The sequence below is a fragment of the Protopterus annectens genome, chromosome 2.part1 (genome assembly GCF_019279795.1).
Source record: "Protopterus annectens isolate FY-2018-M chromosome 2.part1, PAN1.0, whole genome shotgun sequence".
Classification (NCBI taxonomy): Eukaryota; Metazoa; Chordata; order Ceratodontiformes; family Protopteridae; genus Protopterus; species Protopterus annectens.
Window position 1 is genome coordinate 1,668,745,271 of NC_056729.1, and position 21,116 is coordinate 1,668,766,386.

Below are 21,116 nucleotides of genomic sequence, written 5' to 3' on the forward strand. Positions count from 1 at the left end.
TACAGACGCATTAGACTATGCATGGGGGGCTCACATGGCAGGCAAATGCATTCAGGGAAAGTGGAGCCCAGGACAAATTCTCCTGCACATCAATCAAAAAGAGATGTTAGCTATACAGTATGCTCTGACAGCCTTCAAACACGTAATCCATCCAGGACAGCTGCTGATAAAAACAGACAACACCACAGTTATGTGGTACATAAACAAGCAGGGAGGGACCCATTTTTACCCACTCTGCAAGTTAGCCATGGCCCTGTGGAACACAGCCTTGAGCAACCAAGTGCGTCTGCAAACTCACTTCCTGCCAGGCAAAAGAATTCACTGGCAGACGACTTAAGCAGAAATCTCCTGGACCCACATGCGTGGAAATTGGATCCCAACACCTTTAACCTTCTAATCCAGAGGTGGGGGACACCGGAGATGGACCTCTTTGCCTCCCCTGAGAACCACCAGTTGAGCAAATTTTCCACCAGGAACCCTCACAGCAGGGCCTGGAAGGTGAATGTCTTATCCTTCAAATGGGAAAATGTGTCAATTTATGCCTTACCCCCTATGCCCCTCATTTCAAAGGTACTACTCAATATCAGACAGGACAGCCCAAGGGCAATTCTTATTGCCCCAGATTGGCCATGCCAGAACTGTTACCCACTCTTAAGCAGTCTGACAACAGTGACACCCTGGCACCTTCATCAGGCACCTTCCCTGCTGTCCCAGCAGGAGTGACAGATTTTGTATCCACAGCTGTAAACCCTAAGCCTTGCAGCCTGGCTTATCCCCTGAATTCTCCACCAGCATCCCTCAGCAAGCAGGTGCTGGATGTCATTCTTAAAGCCAGAAGGCCTAGTACTAGAAAATCCTGTGCTGAAAAGTGGAAAAGATATTGCTGTTGGAGTCTGTCTCAAGGAAAGGACACATCTGTGCCCTCCTTACCTCAAATCCTTGATTACCTAGCAGAGCTACTCCACAGAGGCCTGTCCTTCTCCTCCATTAAGATTCATGTCTCTGCCATCTCAGCTCATTATAATACTGAGCCACCTCTATTCTCTCACCCTCTCATCAAACAGTTTCTGAAAGGGGCTAACAGCTTAAGGCCCCCTAGGAGAGCACCCATCTGTGCCTGCGCCTTTAACTTTGTACTGGAAAACTCATGCTTCCCCCTTTTTGAACCTGCAGCTTCAGCAGAGGTAAAATTCCTTTCTTGGAAAACAGCCTTGCTTTTAGCCATAACCTCAGCTAGAAGAGTGTCTGAGTTATAGGCACTAATGCCTATGGAAGCCTTCATTATTTTCCATGCTGACAGGGTTTCCCTCAGGACTAACCAGTCCTTTATGACTAAGGTGGTCTCCAGTGTGGCTCTAAACCAAGCCATCCATTTTCCAACCTTCTTCCCTAATCCTCAAAATAAAGGAGAGAGGATCCTGCACTCATTGGACATGCACTGACAGCTCAGGTTCTACCTTGACAGGACTAAACCTTTCAGAAAATCTGACCAACTGCTAGTCAGCTTTGCTACAGGGGCAGAGGGCAAGGACATTTCAAAGCAAACCATTTCCAAATGGACAGCACACTGCATCCATTTCTGATACAAGCACCATGGAAAATCTACCCCACAGGGGATCAGAACACATTCTACTAGGGCTACTTCCACCCCTATAGGGTTTCTCAGGGGAGTCCCTACCAGGGACAATTCTGGAAGCTGCAACCTGGAGTTCTGTACACACCTTCACCAAGCATTACCACTTACCTATTTTTTCTAAATTCAGAGCTGGATGTGCTACAGCAGTCTTACAAGGCATGCTAGCCAGCCCCAACTCCTCTTGGCTGCCTCCACCCTTTTCTTCAGCTGTGGGAATCAACCCAAGTGTGATGACTGCAACAGTGAAACACGAAGAACATAGTACGGATGTTCATCGTGTTACACTACTGCAGTCATTACACTTGGGTTATCCTGCCATCAGGCGGTCCCGCAGTCCGCCAGAGTTCCAAAGTCTTGGTCCGGTGTCCGTTGCTGTCGCCTCCTCCCTGACGTCAGTGCGACAGGGGTATATAAGATGCAGCCGACGCCATTTCCTTCAGTCTTTCTTGCCGCGCGGTGCCCAAAGCAAAAGCAGTTCGCAAGTGCCGGTCGGCCTTCTCCTGAGATTTTCATTCTGAATCCAGAACCGAAGTCTTCTACAAAGCTAAGTACCCTGTTGGGGAAACTTTTTCTTGCCTCAGACCGATGTCAGTAAAAGTTAATATCTGTATTTCTTGTGGGAAGCAAATACCTCATAAGGATTTGCATTCCTATTATATCCCATGCCTAGGCCCTGACCATGACGTTACTGGTTGTCGTTTTGTGCTAGGTTTAACAAGCGCACTATTAAATGTCGGTTTGATTTTGCCCGACATTATTTTGGTAGAAAATTCAATTATACCATGCCGTCGGAACTTCAGACGACCAGAATACACAAAAAGCACAAAGACAAGGATAGGCATCCGAGGCCCAAAACTGACGACGAAGCCTCTTCTAGGCCAGTCACCGGTTCTCCGGTTTTCAGCGAGGCGCCTTCGCAGCCCCTGACAACCGCTTCTGTAGAACCACAAGCCGCCTCTGACTCCCATGTGGACATGGCTGGGCCTTCGGATGCACAAGCTCTTCAGCCTACCGAGACTAACCTTTCAGAGGGATCCGGAGTAGCTGAGCAACCCACAGCTACAGAGGGTGACTTCAGACCTACTCAGTTAAGCATTAAACCCTCAGCTAAGTCTAAGCCTGCTTTAAAGTCAAAGAAACAAATACAGCATTCTCCAGGACAGGCCTCCATGCCTAAGAAACAAATGTTCAAAATGGCCGAAGACCTAATTACTCTGATCAGGGGGTCCCATCCCCCTCCTGATAAAAGGCCTAGACAGGATGCAGACTATGACTCATCCGACCAGGTGTCCATCTCTTCTGATTCATCCTCAGACCTAGGATACTCTTTACCCCCTTATGAGGATTCTGATGCTGAGGAATCAATTCCATCAGCCTCACCGCCTGAGGACTACTCCTTTGGGGAAACCCTACATACCATGAGGGAGCATTTCCACTGGGAAGGCCAGGATTACTTAGAATCCAAGAAAAGGCTCAGAGACTTCCTTTTATTACCTCAACGCAGACCCCTTGCTATTCCGTCAGTGTCAGATATTGTGGATGATGTGTATACTGAATCCAGATTAAATCCTGATTCCTTACCTCCAGCCCCTGTTAAACCTGACAGATACTACAGAGTCCCTGACTCACATAAATTTCTGTATAAAAGCCCTGTCGCTGACCCTGAAACTCTTTCTCAGGGACCCAAAGGAGTTAAGGCCTCATCGGCCACGAATCCAGTTCCCTCTGACAGAGATTCCAGAGCATTAGACAGATGGGGAAAGAACGTATATACGTCTGCAAATTTAGCAATGAGAGCCTTAAATTGCCAGTTTCACATGCTAAAATATCATCAATTTTTATTCTCAGTTAAAACAAAAAATGCTTCCAGAATCAGATCCTCCTAATTTTAAAGAAATGCAGGATTTATTGCATGCAGCTGAACAAGTGGGAAAGCATACTTTGCAATGTGGTTTTGATTCTCTAGAGACCTCCTGCAGAGCAGCAGTTACAGGCTCTGTCATTAGAAGACATGCTTGGTTAAAAGAACATACGTTACCAGATCATGTTAAAGCAAAATTATTGGATGCACCTTTGCAGCAGGATGTGTTATTTGGAGTTAAGGCAGAAGAGGTATTAAAGAAAATGGAGGATAAGGCAAAATCTATGCAAACAGTGAAGGATTTCTTACAGGTTCAGCCTCCTAGATTTAGCAGAAACTGGCCAACTAAGAATTGGTCCTTTCCAATTACAGACAGACCTCAAAGGGGAAGATACAGACGTCCAAGAGGTAGAGGTCAAACACAAGGTCCTTACAGGCCTCGACAATGGGTTGCATCAGGCCAGAAAGAAGGGGAAGACAGGCCACAACCATATAAAAAGCAGCTCCAATGACTTCCCACTACAGCTGCCAAACAAATCCTTCTTGGCAGCCCCCTTGGGAGGAAAACTGGCACTCTTCTACCACAATTCGCAAATGATCACCAAAGACAAATGGGCTCTCAACATTTTATTTCAAGGTTACAGGTTCCACTTTCACACTCTGCCAATGTTAAAAGGAATGCCAAATCTGCCACCAAATCAATGGGCAGAGGCTCAAAAACAAATTACAGCACTCATGGATATGAGAGCTATTCAAAAGGTACCATCACAGGAGAAAGGACAAGGATTTTACTTAAGACCCTTTCTGGTACCCAGAAAGGACAAAGCCTGGAGGCCCATTATGGATCTTTCATCTCTAAACACTTACCTGGATGTTCAGAAATTCAAAATGTTGACATTACAGCAGCTTCTTCCCATGCTGGGCAAGAAAGCTTGGCTCGTGACTTTGGACCTCAGAGGCATACCTGCATGTCCCTATCAGACAAAACTGCAGAAGATACCTCAGATTCATAGCTGGTTCAATGCACTACCAATTCTCTGCACTGCCCTTTGGCTTATCTACTGCGCCCAGGGTCTTCACAAAGTGCCTGGCACCAGTAATTGCATTTTGCAGACAGAAAGGAATTCATATTTCTCCGTACGTGGACGACTGCCTGATTCAAGCAGAGAGCAAGGACATTCTTCTAAAGCATCTGGCGTTTGTAAAAAAAAGTTATTAAGTTGCCTGGAGTACACAGTAAACGAAAATAAATCAAAACTAGTGCCCTCACAAGAGATTATATTCCTGGGTGCCAGCTTGAACACAACGGCCCAGATGGCTTATATCACGCCAGACAAACAAGGACAACTGACTCAATACTTTCAATTGATGGCAACAAAGACCCAGCTCCCTGCAAGAAAAATTCTGCAGGCCTTGGGTTACATGGCATCCTGCATACTACTAATTCCATATGCCAGACTGCATATGAGGAAACTACAATGGTACCTAAAGAATATATGGTCTCAACACTGTCAAAGTTTGGAAACAGTTATACCACTAATCCCTTGCCTTCAACAGGAGTTTCAATGGTGGGCTCAAGCTTGTCACCTCAACAAGGGACAGCCCTTTACACAACCCACAGCCAGGCAAACACTGACAACAGATGCATCGGATTACGCCTGGGGAGCACACATGGCAGGCAAATGTATTCAGGGCACGTGGACCGCAGAACAAAGGCATCTTCACATCAATCAAAAAGAGATGCTAGCTGTACAAAATGTGATTATAGCTTTCAAGGACCTGCTGCATCCAGGACAACTACTACTAAAGACAAGACAACACCACAGTTATGTGGTACATAAACAAGCAAGGGGGCACTCACTAATACCCCCTATGCAGACAAGCTATGACCTTATGGAACACAGCTATAAACCTTCAAGTTCATCTGCAAGCACAATTCCTGCCAGGAGAGAAAAACACACTGGCAGATGACTTAAGCAGAAACATCATGGATCCCCAAGAATGGGAGTTGAATCCACAAATATTTAGAATGATAACACAGAAATGGTGGAGCCCAGACATAGATCTATTTGCATCCCCAAAAAACTGCTACAAAAATTCTGCACAAGGAGTTACCATCCACAAGCATGGAAAGTGGATACCCTGTCATTCAGCTGGAGGAACCTACAAGTATACGCTTTCCCACCACTACCTCTCCTGCCAAAGGTACTCATAAAAGCCAGGCAGGAAGAGCCAAAGATGATCCTGATTGCACCAGACTGGCTACACCAGCACTGGTACCCAATCTTAAGGAGCTTAGCACAAGAACCACCCTGGATTTTGCTTCAAATCCCACATCTGATGACTCAACACAACAAACAAATACTACACAGCCAGCTAAAGACCTTAAACCTAGCTGCATGGAAGATTCCTTAGTCAAGCAAGCAATGCCTCTCTCCAAGGCTGTTATGGATGTCATTCTGGAGGCCAGAAGGCCTAGTACCAGGAAAACCTATTCGGATAAATGGAAGAGATTCTGTGCCTGGAACCAAGCTCACAGCCTTGACCCTCTTATCCCAAACATTCCTCAGATACTACAATACTTAAATGAGATGCTGGACAAAGGACTCTCCTTCTCATCCATCAAGATCCACGCCTCTGCCATCTCTGTTCATTACAACATAGATCCATCAATTTTCTCTAATCCTCTGTTAAAACAGTACCTCAGAGGGGCTAAAAACATAAGACAGCCCCGTAGAGCACCTACTCCAACTTGGGACCTCAACTTTGTTTTGGAGAAGTTAACTTTACCTCCTTTTGTGCCAGCCAACACAGCAGAATTAAAATATATCTCTTGGAAAACTGCTCTGCTCCTGGCAATAACATCTGCACGAAGAGTTTCAGAATTACAGACACTAATGGCAGTGGAACCTTTCCTCATTTTCCACCAGGACAGGGTGTCTTTACGAACTAACCCTACCTTTATGCCAAAGGTGGTATCCAGTGTGGCTCTAAACCAAACTATTCACCTGCCAACTTTTTATCCTAAACCACAGAATAAAGGGGAGAGACTACTGCACTCTTTGGACATTCACAGGCAGTTACGCTTCTACTTGGACAAAACCAAAGCTTTCAGAAAATCTGAGCAATTATTGGTAGCATATGCTACAGGAGCACAGGGAAAAGCCATTTTAAAATAGACTATTTCAAAATGGATAGGACATTGTATACGTTTCTGCTACACATACCATGGAAAACCTGTACCTAGCAGCATTAGATCTCACTCCACCAGGACAACAGCCACTTCAACTGCCTACCTCAGGGGAGTTACCTACCAAGGATATTTTGGAAGCAGCAACTTGGAGTTCTGTACACACCTTCACCAAGCATTACCATCTGCCTCTATACTCTAAATCCAGAGCTGGCTTCACCACTGCATTTCTGCAGGGCCTTATAGCCACCCTTAATGCCTTATAGGATCAGCCACCCTTCCTCAGCTTTGGGATTCTAGCCAAGTGTAATGACTGCAGCAGTGTAACACGATGAACATAGTACAGGTTTGTACCTACCATAAATGTAGATGTTCGAGTGTAGACACTGCTGCAGTCCAGGTTACCCTCCCTCCTTCCCCTCTTACTGGCTGGTACGTACCTATGTCTTCTAGCCTTGCTACCTATGGGAAGTATTTGCTTTTCTTATGTATGTTTTATTAGCAATTGGAATTGCCTACATTTTTAGAGGCACCTGACATCTGGGGCAAGAAAAACTGAAGAAAATGGCATCGGCTGCATCTTGTATACCCCTGTTGCACTGACGTCAGGGAGGAGGCGACAGCAACCGACGCCGGACCAAGACTTTGGAACTCTGGCCGACTGCGGGGACCGCCTGACGGCAGGATAACCCACGTGTAATGACTGCAGCAGTGTCTACACTCGAACATCTACATTTATGGTAGGTACAAAACTGTACTTTGTGTACACTTACCATAAATGTAGATATTCGAGTGTATTCACTGTTTCAGTCCTGTTTCCTCTCTCCAGCCCCCTGTTTTTCTCTATCCTTTCTACGTATCGTCTATATGGCCATTTCTTATGGCAGGGGTATTTACTTTTTACTGGTGGTGTTCCACACCATATACTAGCTTCCTATTTGGGGGCTCCTGACATCTGGGGCAAGAAAATCTGATGTAATGACATCGGCTGCCTGTTTTATATCCCTGACGACCTGACATCATCATGGAAGAAGCAACAGCATCTGACGCAGAAATCCCAAGACTCTGGTATTCAGGCTGACTGAGGGCTACCTGCAGGCAAATAACCCAAGTGTGATGGCTGCAACAGTGAAATACACTCGAACATCTACATTTATGGTAAGTGTACACAACTGTACTTTCTGTCTTATCTGTGCGAATTGCTTAATGCAGGCTTGGCTTATTCCTCTATAAAAGCACATCTGTCAGCTGTCTCTGCTTGTCTGCCACTTTCACCACCCCTAGCTTCCAGATTTGAGGTCAAACAATTCCTGAAAGGCATCCTTCACATTGGACCTCCTAGGAGACCTGTCGCTCCACCCTGGGGCTTTAACTTTGTGCTAGAAAAACTCACTCAAGAGCCTTTCGAGCCAGTCTCTTCTAGCACCCTCAAACACTGATCCCAGGACTATCGACCTATTAGCCTGACGAGCCTGGTCTGCAAGGCCATCGAATGTATCATCATGGAACTCATAAACAAAGATATTGGTAACCTCCAAACTCTGGATCCCACCCAGTTCGGGTTTGTGAAAGGCAGATCATGCCTCCTGAACCTGATCGACTTCTTTGAGGCAGTCACCAAAGCCGTAGATGAGGGTAAGGTGGTTCACACAGCCTATCTTGACCTCGCCAAGGCTTTCGACATCATCCCCCATTCTGGAATTATAGCTAAACTCACTAAACTAGGTATAAATCCCTACGTCACTGGATGGGTTGCCACCTGGCTCACTGACAGAACCCACACTGTAAAAGTTGCAGACTCCAAATCTGACCTCAAAGCAGTGACAAGTGGAGTACCACAGGGTTCCGTCCTGGGACCTCTCCTGTTTGGTATCTACTTCTCTGAAGTGCAGGCGAACACAGAAGGCCTCTGGCTAACAAAGTTCGCAGATGACTGCAAACTAGGAGCCATAGTCAAGTCCCCAAATTATGTGGACATCCTACAGAAGGGCCTCGCTGAGACAGATGCCTGGTGTCAGAGCCATGGCCTCAAGCTCAATGCCAAAAAGTGCAGTGTCATCCCCTTTGGTAAAAACTCTGTACCCATGAACTACCACATAGGCAGCAATTTACTTAACACCGAATGTGTGAACAGACCTTGGGACCCAGGTGGACAGTAGTCTCTCCTTTGATAGTCGCATCGCCACAGTAGTCAGGAAGTCCTTCTACATGGCACACCTCATCATAAAAGGGTTCTCATCCAGGAAAAAAGAGGTCATTGTTCCCCTCTACTTGACACTCATTAGACCCATTATAGAGTACAACGCCCCTTTTGGAGTGTACCTCACAAGACATCTGCAGCAGCTGGAAAGGCCACAGAAGTACCTCACAAAGAGGATTACTGGCCTCAAACAAATGCCGTACACTGACCGCCTCAAAAAACTCCAGATTTACTCTGTAACATATCGCCTACTCCGAGGTGATCTCTGCCTAACATATAAAGCTATGTCCAACCCAGAGCTGTTGGACATGCTACACCTAAAGAAATCCCAATCCCTCCGAGCTACACAGTCTAGGGACCTAAACCTTGTCACCACAATAAACAGGACATGCTGGAGGGATAGATTCCTGTCCTAGAGACTTCCCATACTTTGGAACAGGCTACCCATCTATGTCAAGCAAAGTTCTTAGGTTCATAGGTTCATAGATTAGTACTAGGCTAAGTGCTCTTGTGGGCCATTTTAAGCCTAGCCAATTGCCCCATGTGAGAATCAAACCCTGCACCTTGTGTCTGTAAGGTAAACACCTTAACCAGTATGCCAACCTCCCACCCCCTGGGGGCTCGAACCATGAATGCCTGCTCTTCAGCCAACATCTCTACCACTACGCTATTGCTTCCTTTTTTCTTCATTAGCACTCTTCAAGAAAAATCTTGATGAGTGGATGGGAAATAGGAAATACACCCTGGGGATCACTTCTGTGTCTCTGCTCGACAGTTGCACAGGAAAATAACTTTCTTGGGTGGCGTAAGCCAGTGAACCTTGTTGGCTAGGCTTACGTAGGCCCTTGGGCTGATAGCCTAGTACCAACCTATGAACTGTACCCGGAAAACTGCTCTCCTGGTAAATACTACCTCCGCCAGGTGGGTATGAGAATTACAAGCCCTCATAGCTTCACACCTCCTTTCCTGTTCTTCCACAAAAACAAGGTTTCTCTTCGAACTAACCCCTCCTTCATGCCTGTGGTAGTTAATGAATTGTCCTTAAACCAGGCCATTCATCTCCCACCTTTTTCCCCTCCCACCCAGAACAATAGTGAGAGGATCCTACAACACTCTAGATGTACACAGACAACTCAGGGTTCAACTACACAAGACCAAACCTTTCAGAAAATCAGACCAAGTGTTTGTGTCATTCCACCCCAGTGCTCTGGGATTTCCTGTGTCCAAATAGACCATCTCCAACTGGCTCTCATGATCCATTGCTTTTTGCTGTACCCCCAATGGTAAAGCTCTTCCAAGCTCAGTCAAAGCTCACTCTACCAGGGCAGTGTCTTCCTTGGGGACATTACTCAAAGGGCTAGACACCAACTTCATCTTAGAAGCAGCTACTTGGACACTTGCCCACAGCTTCACACAATATTATAAGCTGGTTTCCATTATCACATCCAGGGCAGGATTTGCCAGGGCCATTCTTCATGGCTTCCTGAAGAGTTCCTCTGCCACTTCCTCCTCGACCCTTTGTATTCTCCCTCATGTAAAGAATACTGCATGTTGTGTAAGAACTTACCATAATGATAGATGTACTTCTGTTATCTGTTGCAGTATTCTGTTATCTGTTGCAGTATTCTGTCCCTCCCTTCTTCCCCCATTTCTGGTATTCTTGGATACATTGATCTTCTTTCCCTAAGACCGTCTCTCTGCCTGGGGCTTAAACTCTGAGGATGATGCACGTGTACAATTCCTTTATGGCCTGCATCTGATAGTGACCTACATCAGACGTACTGAACACCCCTAATGTAGTAAAAGACTTCGATATACTAGCTGATGTCTGGTCGTAGTCTTGGCAGGCAACTCCCTCATGTAAACAGTACTGCAACAGAGAAGAGAAGGACATCTGCATTATTGTTAGTAGTTACACAGCTAACCTTTACAGCTAGGTGTTTATTACAGTTACAGTGGGAGGGTCTAAGTTCAGTTCCACCCATTTCATCTAAGGGGTGTATAGGGGGAGGATGTTAAGCTTTATTGAAACTGCCCCTAATGGCATGGTGGGTACTGCCTTTGTGTGTGTTTGGAAACATAATATCCTTGAGCTTTCATACATAGCTGTACAAACAAATCTGTTAGTGAGTTTTCATTTCCAGACCTTAAACCTTAGGATAACTAAAAAGTCTTTTGGCTTTTCCCGGTTAGGGGTCACCACAGCGGAACTCCGGTCTGCTAATGATTGCCAGTGGATTTTACGGTGCTGAGTTGCCAGCCTGATGCCCAAACTTCAACGAAGGCACATCCATTCACGCTCGCACCTACCTGCATGTCTTTAACATCACTCGACCTCAGGGAGGACATGCAGACTCTACACAGAAGGCGCTCCAGCCGAGAATTGAACAGCAGAACTTCTTGCTGTGAGGCGACAACGCTAACCGCTGTACCGCCGCGGAAATACAAGTGTGAAAAAATATCTGTGATATGTAAAAAAAATCTTTTATCTATATTAATATTAGCTATTCAATAATGAGTCGGCCTTGTTTTAGGCTGTTGATAAGTTTCAAGAAATCGGTCATAAAAATTAAGATTGTCCAAATCCATCAACTAAGTGCTGCGACACTTTTGAATTGTCTTCTTCAGATCTGCCAAAGCATTTTTGTGAAAATAGTAAAAATGATTTAGTCACCAATTATCCTGATGTAACAGTTGTACAAAAATACAAAAAAAAGGGCTTTCAGAGTGTACCGGGGTTGACCTACAGAGGGAGCTCTTGGTTGAGTAGGCAGATCATGCCTACTCAACCTGGTGGGCGACTTTGAGAAGTTCACTAGAGCAATGGATAGGGCAAAATCATTCGCACTGCCTACCTTGACCTGGCAAAGGCATTTGACACAATACCCCACTTGGGCATTGTTGACAAACTCAAGAGGTTAAGTACAAACCCGTATCTCAACCAGTGGATAGCCACCTGGCTCACAGACAGGACACAGGAAGTTAGAATTGGGGAATCCATGTCTACATAGAAGGCAGTCACAAGTGGAGTCCCTCAGGGATCAGTCCTTGGACTGCTCCTTTTTGGCATTTACTTCTCAGAAGTCAAGGCCAATGCCAGTGGTCTCTGATTCACTAAATTTGCAGATGATTGCAAATTAGGAGCCATCATTGAATCTCACACTGACACAAATGTTCTCCAGGAGGGGCTGATACAGACGAGCAACAGGTGTCAGAGCCATGGACTAAAACTAAATGCAAAGAAATGCATAATAGTATCCTTTGGGAAGTCATCCATCCCTGGTAACTATCATATTGACAACACACCCCTTAGAGTTGACCCAGTAGTCGGGGACTTAGGGATACACATAGATAGTAATCTAGCCTTTGATCATCATATGTCTACAGTGGTGAGGAAATCAATCTATGTTGCGCAACTTATAAACAAAGGTATGGCATCTCAGTCCAAGGAAGTCATTGCTCCACTGTATTCCATCATTCATCAGACCTATCATTGAGTACACATGGCCCTTTGATATATACCTAACCAAGAATAGCCAACAACTGGAACGTCCACAGAGGTTCCTCACTAAAGAATACAGGGCGTAAGTAATATGTCCTTTGCAGACTGAGGGGAGATTTATGCCTGGCTTACAGGGCATTGTCAGACCCCACTTTGATGGACATCCTGCATATCCACAAAACAAACAGCACCAGAATTACCCTGTCTAAATACTTAAACTTTGTCTGTGGTATAAATAGGACCTGCTGGAGAGACAGGTATGTATCCCAGAGATTACACCATCTATGGAACAGGCTCCCTATCCATGTGAAGCAGAGTTCCTCCATAACCCAATTCTAGAGCAACTTGGACAATTGGATGGGAAACCGGAAATACATCCCTGGTTTGGCACCTATGTCTCTAATGGACACAGGTAACCTGTAAATGGTTCATCTCCTAGGCCCATGCTTACACTTATCAAGGGTACCAGAACTTGTTAGAGATTTGGGATGCATGGCTAGGCTTAAAAAGGCCCTTGTGGTCGTTACTCTATTAAACACCTATGAACCAATGAGCCAGAAGAGGAAATCATTAATCCCTTTAAAAATGTACTGGAAATGGCTTTTGGAGTGTACTGGGCTTGAACAACACAGCTAGCTAGAAGAGGACCTCTTTTACCACTTTAGAAATGTGCTATGTCCTATAACGTAGCTCTGCCTTCTTCTATTATTTTATTACCCCAACCTTTCTCTGTATTTATCCTGTATATCTCTGAGTAAGATTTAACTACTCTACCAGTACTTTCTGCTATAGATGCTCTATCATACTAACCCTTAAGACTTTATTAACACTTAATTACCCCTACTGTGTGTCTGGAACTTAAGCCAATAACATAGGCACTTAATTATCCTAATTCTTTATTATATCCCAGCTCAGGTATGCTACTGTATTTATAAGTAATTCATTTTTAAATGTTTCAGTACTCAGACAGTATAACTAGTACTAAGCTACTGGCATGGGTTCTTAATTTTCCTAAATTGTCATAACACAACTAGTAATTATTCTACTGTATACACCTGTAGCTTGGTAGTGTATCCTATCGGGTCTACTTCTTTTGGTCGACAACTCATATGACTGACACTCATTTGGTCGACAGCTCATTTGGCTGACAAAAAGTATTTAAGGCAAATCTCTGGGATTTGCCCCCCTCCCCACTGTTGTGCAACTGTGGAGTTGTTATATATAGTTGGGGGGGGGGTGTGGGGGGCGAAGCCCCCCACCTAGAATGTTTGTCGACCAAATGAGCTGTCGACCAAATGAGTGGCAGTCATATGAGCTGTCGACCAAAAGAAGTAGACCCATCCTATAACATCACTTTGCCCAGATATATGACCATTTCTGTCCTAATAGCAAAGCATGTTTTACTTTCATTGTATCTGAGCTTCAGTAAGTGCACTGTAAATATTGTATGAAGTGCATCACACGTGCTGTATACTGTTATTTTGATGTACTGTATAGTTGTATGTACTGTCTTTAATGTGAAGCTTTTCTCCTTTGGCATTCACTAAAAATATGCTGTTTTTTACCATCCCAGTAAACAAATGCAAATAAATAAATTAATAAATACTGAAAAGGGCTCTCTGAGTGTATTTGGGTTGAACAGTAGGGGGAACTTGAAGAGGAAATTGTATATCCCTTGTCAGAATTAATTATATTGTCCTTTACTTAGATCTCAAAGGGTGTTATGGAGAGCTTTACTTAGATCATAATGGGTGTTGTGGAAGCATTTAGTCTGCGAATTAAATAAAATAAAATAAAAATAGTACTCAGCAAAAATTTACCAAGAGCCTAAGAGGAAAATTCACAGTAGGGGGGAGAATAAGATTGGGAGGGACAAGGCACCTCTCTTTGGTGTGCTTCGCCATGTGAAATAAGTAGTGTTGACCAAGAAGTTAACCTGTACTTTGGGCTTCAGGTGTATGAAAAAGTGTATAGAATATGTAAAAAAGTAGTGTAGAAACTTTGCTCTTATAAAACTCCCTTTAAAACCGGACCTTTGACTGGTAAAAAAGTGCTAGAAAGGGCTAATGGATGGGACCGGGGTTGAATAAAAAAAAGAGGGAGCCAGTAGTGGGAATTGTTTATTCCTTGTCATAAAAAACACATCCATAGAATCTAACTTTAAATGTTAAGGGACAAAATATTGTGAATAATGCTTGGGTTGTGAAGAAACGTAACCAGAGCCTATGAGGTAGCTTAGCCGCTGGGGGAAAGACAGTAGACAACAAACCGCAACAAAGTGGTATTGTAGTACATGGGGCTTGAAGTTTAAACCCTGTGTTTTTTTTTTTTTTTTTTTTTTTAGAAGTGGGAGGGTGGCCTAATGATTAAGGTGTTTGCCTTACAAACACAAGGTTCAGGGATTGAGTCTCACAAGGGATAATTGGCTAGGCTTAAAATGGCTCATAAGGGCAGTTAGCTTAGTACTAACCTATGAACCTATAAGTACAATTAAAGCATATTTAAAAAACTGCTTTTAAGAAACACTGAGTAACCAAGTACTCATCAGTGCAAATGGTCAGAATCTCTCTTTTACGCATTTTGTTCCATAGTATTAAATGGGCTCAGATGCAGCGGAACTAACTAGGACTAAAGAAGAATCCTGAGAGCACGAGAGGGAGAAGACTAAGCTCAACACTAAGTTTCCTCTTCCAGGAGCAGAATGTTGATCGATTTTAATTGCAATTGAACCCAAGTATGAGGAAGAAAGGATACTCCATACATTGGATGTCCACAGACAATTCGGGTACTTTGTTTACAAAGCTAAATCTTTCAGATCTTCGTATCAGTTGTTCATTTCTGATGAAGATAAGAAGGGACAGCTTGTGTCAAAGTAGACCATTTCCAACAAAATTACAGGCAAGTTCAAGGCCACACTTTAACAGGCCCTTGACTTCATCTATGGCTTTCTGGAAAGGATTGGATTCTAGAAGCAGCAGCTTCATGTCCTCTCCACATACTTTTACAAAGAATTAAAAGCTCCATGGGCTTCTAGAGTCTTCTCCTTCCACTTCCCAAAATATAATAAGCTATGTTAATTTACCCATGTAGCTAAGTGTACTGCAGAAGTGATCATTGTGATGAACATAGTACAGTTGTATAAGTAAATTTACCATGACAATAGATGTTTCAGTGATCACTGCTGCAACAGCTGCTTCCTCTTTCCATCCCCTCTGTTTTTGGTGTGGTGTTAATTCCAGAATGGAAGTTCTTCTTTTTTTTTATGTTGGCAAGAAAGATCTGAAGGGCTTGGTGCCCTGTCTTTTAATTCAGCTCAGCTCGAGCTGACTGACTGGGTGCCTGGAAACCCTTGTATCTAAGGCTACTGCAGTGGTGTGATCATTCATACATGTACTGCTAAGAAAATGTACTTCTACAACTGTACTCTCTCTTGTGTTTTCTTGTTGCATAGACACTGCAACATTGCTGTGCCCCTTATTGATATTTTCTCCTGTCTCCACTGTTGTATGACCATTTAGTTGGAGTGCATGAATAAGGGGGGGGGGGGTAGAAGGGAGAAAAGTCTCCCCCATGGAGACATTGTGTTAAAGGGGTCTATATTATAACATCTAAGTATCAAAACTGCGAATGTTATAACATCGAACCCAAAACCACAAAAGCTGAAAACCCCGAAGACTGAGAACAGCAATTTTATTCCCTGGTACAAAACACTACAAACTATTTCTAATGTGAGGGGCTTCACCCCCCCCACACCCCCCTACTTAAATATACCAAATCCGAGATCACACCACAGTGGAGGAAATAGCGAAGCCGCGGAAACAACATTCAAAGTTTTGGCACTTCGATGTTATAATATAGACCTGTTTTGAAGTACTACAGAATCAGTCTTGGCTCATTGTGATCTCCATCTGTTGAGACTGAGAAGCTGTTTTTACTTACTTGTGGGTTGATATGTCAAAGGGTAAACATAAAACTGCCTAGCTATGCATTGGAATCAAAGTAATTAAACATTGCTTGTAAAGATACTTTTTTATAATATCATTTTTACAATAGTTGATTTGTTTTTCATGTAAACTGGGTTTTCTGATATTAAAATACATAGTTTTTTATTGTATTTTTTTCATAGAAGCTATAATTAAGTTTAATAAATGTATGTTTGTATTTCCTGTATGCTGAGCGGCTGTGCATTCACTTCTTGATTCCAACTCGTATAGCTGTACATTCTGATGATGTAATACAGGGGTAAACAGTCTGTGGTGACTAATCCTGTATGCTGTAGTCTACAGCAGTGGATTTCAATAAAGTGACACAGACTGCAGCACATTGAATCAGTCAGTAAATCAGTAAGTAACTAAATGGATTTATATTAAAATAAAAAATGAAGCCAAAATGGAGCATGTTAAGGGTCTTAATGTGTAGTGTTTGCCATACAATTGATAACACACCTGTAGCATTGTAAAAAATAGGTATCTACCATGGATGATCAGTTTAGGAAGAAAATTAGGGGTATGTGAAACACCTCTGTGTAATTGCCTACAGTGAAATATGTTTTATGCATTGACCAGGTTAGTGCTGGAATGGAAATTATGCATTGATCTTAATGGGACTCTCGCTAAGGTGGAAGGCCCACCGTTGTGTGGGACTAGATGTTCTTCGTGTTTCACTGTTGCAGTCATCACACTTGGGTTATCCTGCCAGGGGTAGCCCTCAGTCGGCCCGAATACTAGAGGCGTAGTATTTCTGTGTCGGTTGTCGCTCCAGGACTGACATCAGGTCGTCAGTGGTGTAAAATCAGGCAGCCAACGCCATTACATCAGTCTTTCTTGCCGAGGAGCCCAAAGCAGAAGCAGTTCACACGAGTGCCGGTCGGCTGCTACCCGAGTTTTCATTTCTGAATTGAAGTTGAAGTCTTCTAAAGCTAAATACCCCGTTGGGGATCCTTTTTTCTTGCTCTGACCTATGTCAGAAAAAGTTAACAATTGTCTCGCCTGTGGAAAGCAAATACCACACTGAGACTTCCATTCTTACTGCATCACCTGTTTAGACCCAGACCACGACGTCCGTCGCTTTCGCTTTTGTGCTTTGTTCAACTCCAGAACTATATGTTGTTGGGCCCTTATTGTAGCTAAATATTTTCGCTCTCAGTCCTTGTATTCCGATATGGCTTTAGTAAGCCATCCGACTGCCGATCTTCTTTAAAAAATGTAAGGACAGAGACAGACCGCACAGGTCCAAAACTGCCAACAATGCTTCTGTTAAGCTAGTAGTCAGTTCTGCAGTCCTCAGTGAGGCACTTTCACAGCACCTGATGCCCACTTCTGTAGATTTGCAGGCTGCTACCGAGACCCGTTCGGAGTCCAGTATGTCGCGAGACTCTTCTTCGACTAAGGATCCTGCGGATGTCTCTACTTTGGATGGATCTAGAGCCGCTGAGCATGCACTGGCTTTTGAGGAAGTTCTTCACACTACCGATACTCTACACAAACCAATGTCTTCTTTCGCGTCTTCAGTTCTTTCTAAAGCTACCAAGTTTCTAAGGCCTAGGGTTTGAACTTCGCCTAAAAAAAGATGATCCAAGCTCAGGCACTTGCTTCCCTGCCTCAGTCTCAAATGCTTAAAATGACGGAAGACCTTATGCTTATTAGTAGAAACCAGGCTACCCCTTCTAAAAGAAAAAGAGACTTGTCCCCAGTAGTTTTATCTTAACAGGAGTCCGATGACTCTGAGGTTTCTGAATATGAAGACATGCAACCTCTCTCTGCTTATGAGGATTCTGATGCAGAGGAATCCTTTCCTTCTCCCTCTCCTCCCAAGGAGTTTTCATTTGGTGAAACCCTACATACTTTAAGGAAGCATTTCCAATGGGAATGTCAGGACTATCCTCAGTCAAAAAAGAGACTCGGGGAATTCTTAGATTTACCACAGCACATACCTTTAGCCATTCATCCTCTCTTGGATGTTGTGGATGATGTTTTTATGGAATCCAGTTTGACTCCTGACAACCCTCCCTCCTGCTCCCAGGAAACCTGACAGGTACTACAGAGTCCCTGACTCTCACAAATTCCTTTTCCAAAATCCTACTGCTGACCCAGAGGTCATCCCCAAGGACCTAAAAGAATTAAAGCAACCTCAGCTAAGAATCCCAACCCCTCAGACAGGGATTCCTGAGCTTTAGACAGATGGGATAAAAAACTATACACCTCTACAACTCTTGCTATTAGAGCACTAAATTGTCTGTTCCACATGCTGAAATATCAGGGGCATACCATGGAACCCCTCAAACAAAAAATATCTTCCTTTCCTGTTTGTGCAAAAAATAAAGAATTACAAGAGCTTATGCATTCTGCAAGCCAAGTTACCAAGCACACCTTGCATTGTGGCTTTGATGCCCTAGAAGCATCTTGCAGGGTAGCAGTCACTGGTTCTGTGCTTAGAAGGCATGCTTGGCTTAAGGAACAGACCTTGCCAGACCATGTCAAATCAAAATTATTGGACGCACTATTGAACAAAGACAATTTGTTTTGCACCAAGGCAGAAGAGGTCTTAAAAAAGATGGAAGAAAAAGCTAAATCTATGCAGACATTTAAAGACCTTTTACAGGTCCAGCCTCCGAGGTTCATTAGGCATTCCCCTTCCAAGCACTAGTCCTTCCCAGCCCAGCTCAGCCAAGACCCAGGGGAAGCAGACCCCCACCCAGAAAGCAGTCCCAGGAAATGCAGAGATCTAAGCAATGGAGTGCCTCCTCTTCAAAAACTGGGAGTGCTAAGCCACCCCCTTATGGTAAGAACTCACAATGACTTTATACCTTTGCCCCTTACCTCTGCCCTCCTGCTTGTGTCCCTAGGAGGAGAACGCACTTTCCATGCAAACAGCTGGGCCTTTATTACCAACGACCGATGGGCCTCAACATAGTGTCCCAGGGATACAGATTTTATTTCCAAACTCTGCCAACCCCAAAAGGGTTCCCAGATCTTCCTCCAAACCAGTGGGCAGAAGCCAAAAAGCAAGTCCATTCCCTGCTCTCCATCAGGGCAATCCTGCAGACCAGATATGCCAAGGTTTCTATTCCAGACTCTTCCGGGTACCCAAAAGAGGGCACCTGGCACCCAATCCTCAATCTATCCATTCTAAACACCTTTCTGGTGATACCAAAATTCAAAATGCTCGCCCTCCAGCATCTTCTTCCTTTGCTTTCAAAGGATGCTTGGTTAGCCACCCTAGACCTAAAAGAGGCCTACCTACACATCCCAATCGGGGAATCTTGCAGGAAATATCTACTTTTCAGTTTAGGATCTATGCTCTTTCAGTTCTCTGTGCTTCCCTTTGGCTTATCCACTGCTCCCAGAGTTTTCACAAAATGCCTGGCTCCAGCCATTGCTTTTTGCAGACAAAGAAATATTCAAATTTACCCCTACTTAGACGATTGCCTGATTCAGGCAGACAGTCAGGAAAAGCTGTTTCAGCACCTGACCTTTGTAAAGGACCTACTGACCTTTCTGGGGTATACTATCAACAAAAAGAAATCAGAACTAGTCCCCACACAAAAAATTGTATTCCTGAGATCAAGCCTGGACACAGCATCCCACATATCATTCCTTACTCCAGAAAAACAAGCCTACCTGACAGGCTACTTCTCTCAACTAGCCAACAGAACCCAATTATCCGCAAGGAGAATCCTGCAAGCTCTAGGGTTCATAACCTCCTGCATTCTACTCATTCCATATGCCAGACTGCATATGAGGAAACTACAGTGGTACCTAAAAAGCCTTTGGTGTCAACACTCTCAAGACCTGGAAACTATCCTACCTATGATACCCTGTCTAAGAAAAGATTTTCTTTGGTGGGCAGCAGCATGCAACCACAACAAGGGACTTCCATTCTCACAACCCCACACCACCCAGACCCTCACCACAGATGCATCAGACTATGCCTGGGGTGCACACCATGACAGCAGGTGCATTCAGGGCCATTAGAGCCCAAATCAAATACATCTGCAGATCAACCAAAAAGAGATGCTAGCTGTTCAGCATGCCCTGACAGCTTTCAGACCCCTACTCTCCCCGGGGCCTCTAGTGATCAAAACAGACAACACCACAGTGATGTGGCAAATCAAACAGACAACACCACAGTGATGTGGCACATCAAACAGACAACACCACAGTGATGTGGCACATCAAACAGACAACACCACAGTGATGTGGCACATCAAACAGACAACACCACAGTGATGTGGCACATCAAACAGACAACACCACAGTGATGTGGCACATCAAACAGACAACACCACAGTGATGTGGCACATCAAACAGACAACACCACAGTGATGTGGCACATCAAACAGACAACACCACAGTGATGTGGCACATCAAACAGACAACACCACAGTGATGTGGCACATCAAACAGACAACACCACAGTGATGTGGCACATCAAACAGACAACACCACAGTGATGTGGCACATCAAACAGACAACACCACAGTGATGTGGCACATCAAACAGACAACACCACAGTGATGTGGCACATCAAACAGACAAATCAACAAACTGGGAGGGACTCACACTTATCCTCTCTGCAGGCTCGCCGTGACCCTTTGCCACACTGCCTCAACCATGCAAATACACCTGCTAGCATAATTCCTGCCAGGCTCCCTAAACTCTCTGGCAGACAACTTAAGCAGAAACCTGCTAGACCCACACGTGGCAGCTAGACCACAGAACCTTCAAC

The 21,116-nt window shown here is 44.3% G+C and overlaps 1 protein-coding gene across 1 annotated transcript in view; it reads left to right on the forward strand.

Moving 5' to 3' along the window:
* The window catches only part of NOC2L (NOC2 like nucleolar associated transcriptional repressor), a 1,272,638-nt gene that overhangs the window by 518,184 nt on the left and 733,338 nt on the right, over nucleotides 1-21,116 (forward strand). The gene's annotated exons all lie outside the window — the stretch shown is intronic.